The sequence below is a fragment of the Oncorhynchus tshawytscha genome, linkage group LG18, assembly GCF_018296145.1.
Source record: "Oncorhynchus tshawytscha isolate Ot180627B linkage group LG18, Otsh_v2.0, whole genome shotgun sequence".
Taxonomy (NCBI): domain Eukaryota; kingdom Metazoa; phylum Chordata; class Actinopteri; order Salmoniformes; family Salmonidae; genus Oncorhynchus; species Oncorhynchus tshawytscha.
Window position 1 is genome coordinate 5,092,841 of NC_056446.1, and position 5,153 is coordinate 5,097,993.

Consider the following 5,153-nt stretch of genomic DNA (forward strand, 5'->3'; position numbering starts at 1 on the left):
ACTGGAGGCTATTTTGTAAATGACATCGCCGAATTCAAGGATCGGTAGGATAGTCAGTTTTATGAGGGTATGTTTGGCAGCATGTGTGAAGTAGACTTTGTTGCGAAATGGGAAGCCAATTCTAGATTTAATTTTGGATTGGAGATGCTTAATGTGAGTCTGGAAGGAGAGTTTACAGTCTAACCAGACACCTAGGTATTTGTAGTTGCCCACATATTCTAAGTCAGAACCATCCAGAGTAGTGATGCTAGTCGAGCGGGCAGGTGCTGGCAGCGATTTGTTGAAGAGCATGCATTTAGTTTTTCTAGAATTTAAGAGCAGTTGGAGGCCACGGAATGAGTGTTGTATGGCATTGAAGCTCGTTTGGAGTTTTGTTAACAGTGTCCAAAGAATGGCCAGATGTATAGAGAATGGTGTCGTCTGCGTAGAGGTGGATCAGAGAATAACCAGCAGCAAGAGCGATATCATAGACATATACAGAGAAAAGAGTCGGCCCGAGAATTGAACCTTGTGGCACCCCCATAGAGACTGCCAGAGGTATGAACAACAAGCCCTCCGATTTGACACATTGAACTATCTGAGAAGTATTTGGTGAACCAGGTGAGGCAGTCATCTGAGAAACCAAGACAATTGAGTCTGTCGATAAGAATGCGATGATTGACACAGTCGAAGCCTTGGCAAAGGTCATATTTTCTCGACTGCGGTTATGATATCGTTTAGGACCTTGCAGTGCATTGGGCAGCTGGGAGGAGGTGCTCTTATTCTCCATGGACTTTACGGTGTCCCAAAACGTTTTGGAATTAGTGCTACAGGATGCAAATTTCTGTCTGAAAACCCCGCTATTCGATGCTAATGCAGAACGCCACAGGATTTTTTGTGCTGGTCAAGGGCAGTCTAGTCTGGGGTGAACCAAGGGCTATACCTGTTCTTAGTTGTACATTTTTTGAATGGGGCATGCTTATTTAAGATAGTGAGGAAAGCCCTTTTAATAAGCAACCAGGCATCCTCTACTGACGGGAGGAGGACAAAATCCTTCCAGGATACCCGGAACAGGTCGATTAGAAAGGCCTGCTCACTGAAGTGTTTTAGGGAGCGTTTGACAGTGATGAGGGGTGGTTGCTTGACCGTGGATCTATTATGGAAGCAGGCAATGAGGCAGTGATCGCTGAAATCCTGGATGAAAACAGCAGAGGTGTATTTAGAGGGCAAGTTGGTCAGGATGAAATCTAAGAGGGTGCACATGGTTGCAGATTTAGGGTTGTACCTGGTAGGTTCATTGATAATTTGTGTGAGATTGAGGGCATCTAGCTTAGATTGTAGGACGGCTGGGGTGTTAAGCATGTCCCAGTTTAGATCATCTAACAGTACGAACTCTGAAGATAGATGGGGGGCAATCAATTAACATATGGTGTCCAGGGCACAGCCGGGGGCTGAGGGAGGTCTATAGCAAGCGGCAACTGTGAGAGACTTGTTTCTGGAAAGGTGGATTTTTAAAAGTAGAAGCTTGAATTGTTTGGGCACAGACTTGGATAGTATGACAGAATTCTGCAGGCTTCCTAAGCCCCTACCTAAGCCAGGATTTAGACATGGCTGGGACATCCGGGTTGGCAGAGTGCTAAAGCAGTGAATGAAACAAACTTAGGGAGGAGGCTTCTGATGTTAACATGCATGAAACCAAGGCTTTTACGGTTAAGTCAACAAATGAGAAGTCAACAAATGAGAGTGCATGGGAAATGGGAGTGGTTCTGTGGGCTGCAGGGCCTGGGTTAACCTCTACATCACCAGAGGAACAGAGGAGGAGTAGGATAGGGGTACGGCTAAAGCAGTGCTTCTCAATTATTTTCTGTTACGCCCTCCCTAGGAAGAAGTAAACATTTCGCGCCCCCCAACTCTCCGCCGCGACTGTAAATAGTATAATTTGTCTATAACATTTTTATAAGTACACTTCTGCATAACATTGTATCCTTATTAACATTAAAGGGAACAAAAAAGAAAAATGAAAGAAATATAGATCAACTTACAACAAAGAATAACTTCATGAACATTGTTTTTTAGTCTGTAACAGAAAATACTTAGTGCATCAATTTTCCTGAAATTTAAAAACAAATTCAACCCTTATTTAAACTGTAAACATTTTTGACCATTTGATACTGAAAAATAAAATAAAATATAATCAATAAATAATAACAAATTCAAATTGATCAGCAACATTAACTAAGGAGCACAATATATGAAACTCTTTGACCTATAAAACAAAAATGAATAAAACAATTTGTGCTGATTTAAAAAATATAAAAATGAGGAAGTCAGGATTAATGGCTACAATGAGCACGTTTTGCAGAGCACAGCTTTTGAAAGTGGGGTTTGAAGCATGATACTGCAACTCTCAGCTCCTGCTCAATGTTTAGCAGGGACCTGTACAGTACTTGGTCTTCAGTGCAGCAACAGCAGAGAAGCCAGTCTCACAAAGAAAGATGTTGCAAAAGGAAGAAGAATGCCCATGGCCCTCTGCCCTAAGAGTGGATACTGCCTCTCTACACTCAGCCAGAATTCATGTGAACCTCAGTCTCAATGTGGAGTCAGACGTCATATCAATGAACTGGTCCTCCTCTGCAGAGCTGAAACCAGTTGAAGCTGGTGTATTGAAAGGATCTCTCACCCAGTCATATTGGGAACTGTTTACAGGTAAGTACTTTTTTAACTTCTTGGATATATATAAAACTTCAAAAAGTGATATTACCGGTTGACGAGACATTTCAAATTAAGTACAGAATCAATCAATAGGATGTTTTTTACATATAGCTAATATTCAATAAAGTTCCAACCGGAGTATTCCTTCTTGTCTTCGTGAGCAATGGAACGCAAGTGGCTACCATGAGGAAAAAGCGCGATCACAAAATGGCTGCTTGATGGACATCTGATATATTCTGCTCTCATTCACTCCCGCAACAACATAGAAGCCTCATTATAATTTCTATTGATGGTTGACATCTAGTGGAACCCATAGGCAGTGCAACATCATTCATATCTCAAGGGGATTTCATTGGGGACTCTGAATACATACAAACTCAGATTTCTGACTTCCTGTTTTGATTTCAACTCAGGATTTTGCCTGCCAATATGAGTTCTGTTATACTCACAGACATCATTCAAACAATTTTAGAAACGTCAGAGTGTTTTCGATCCAATAATAATACTAATAAGCAAATATTAGCAACTATGACTGAGGAGCAGGCCATTTGATAAGGGCACCTTTCATCCAAGCTACTCAATACTGCCCAGCAGCCATAAAAAGTTAATATATGGAATCACTGAGGTGGCATCATAGTCAGTAGTGTCAACAAATTCATGCAGGTTCTCGAATGAATCAGTATTTCCTTCATCAAGTCGCCTGCCCCACATTGCAAGCTTTTGAGTGAAAGAGCTGATCTTGTCTATGACCTGAGGGAGGTGTTTATCTTTCCCTTGAAGCTGTAGATTTAGTTCATTTAGCTTTCCAAATACACTGCTCAAAAAAATAAAGGGAACACTAAAATAACACATCCTAGATCTGAATGAATGAATTAAATATTCTTATATACTTTTTTCTTTACATAGTTGAATGTGCTGACAACAAAATCACACAAAAACTATCAATGGAAATCGAATTTATCAACCCATGGAGGTCTGGATTTGGAGTCACACTCAAAATTAAAGTGTAAAACCACACTACAGGCTGATCCAACTTTGATGTAATGTCCTTAAAACAAGTCCAAATGAGGCTCAGTAGTGTGTGTGGCCTCCACGTGCCCGTATGACCTCCCTACTAACGCCTGGGCATGCTCCTGATGAGGTGGCAGATGGTCTCCTGAGGGATCTCCTCCCAGACCTGGACTAAAGCATCTGCCAACTCTTGGACAGTCTGTGGTGCAACGTGGCGTTGGTGGATGGAGTGAGACATGATGTCCCAGAAGTGCTCAATTGGATTCAGGTCTGGGGAACGGGTGGGCCAGTCCATAGCATCAATGCCTTCCTCTTGCAGGAACTGCTGACACACTCCAGCCACATGAGGTCTAGCATTGTCTTGCATTAGGAGGAACCCAGGGCCAACCGCACCAGCATATGGTCTCACAAGGGGTCTGAAGATCTCATCTCGGTACCTAATGGCAGTCAGGCTACCTCTGGCGAGCCCATGGAGGGCTGTGCGGCCCCCCAAAGAAATGCCACCCCACACCATGACTGACCCACTGCCAAACCGGTCATGCTGGAGGATGTTGCAGGCAGCAGAACGTTCTCCACAGCGTCTCCAGACTGTCATGTCTGTCACATGTGCTCAGTGTGAACCTGCTTTCATCTGTGAAGAGCACAGGGCGCCAGTGGCGAATTTGCCAATCTTGGTGTTCTCTGGCAAATGCCAAATGTCCTGCACGGTGTTGGGCTGTAAGCCCAACCCCCACCTGTGGACGTCGGGCCCTCATACCACCCTCATAGAGTCAGTTTCTGACCGTTTGAGCAGACACATGCACATTTGTGGCCTGCTGGAGGTCATTTTGCAGGGCTCTGGCAGTGCTCCTCCAGCTCCTCCTTGCACAAAGGCAGAGGTAGCGGTCATACTGCTGGGCTGTTGCCCTCCTACGGCCTCCTCCACGTCTCCTGATGTACTGGCCTGTCTCCAGGTAGCGCCTCCATGCTCTGGACACTACGCTGACAGACACAGCAAAACTTCTTGCCACAGCTCACATTGATATGCCATCCTGGATGAGCTGCACCACCTGAGCCCCTTGTGTGGGTTGTAGACTCCGTCTCATGCTACCACTAGAGTGAAAGCACCGCCAGCATTCAAAAGTGACCAAAACATCAGCCAGGAAGCATAGGAACTGAGAAGTGGTCTGGTCACCACCTGCAGAACAACTCCTTTATTGGGTGCGTCTTGCTAATTGCCTATAATTTCCACCTGTTGTCTACTCCATTTGCACAACAGCATGTGAAATTTATTGTCAATCAGTGTTGCTTCCTAAGTGGACAGTTTGATTTCACAGAAGTGTGATTGACTTGGAGTTACATTGTGTTGTTTAAGTGTTCCCTTTATTTTTTATGTCACTCAGGTAGGCCAGTTTTGCCAGGAAGTTCTCATCCCTACATTTTTCTGCGAGGTCATACTTCACTGCTAATTC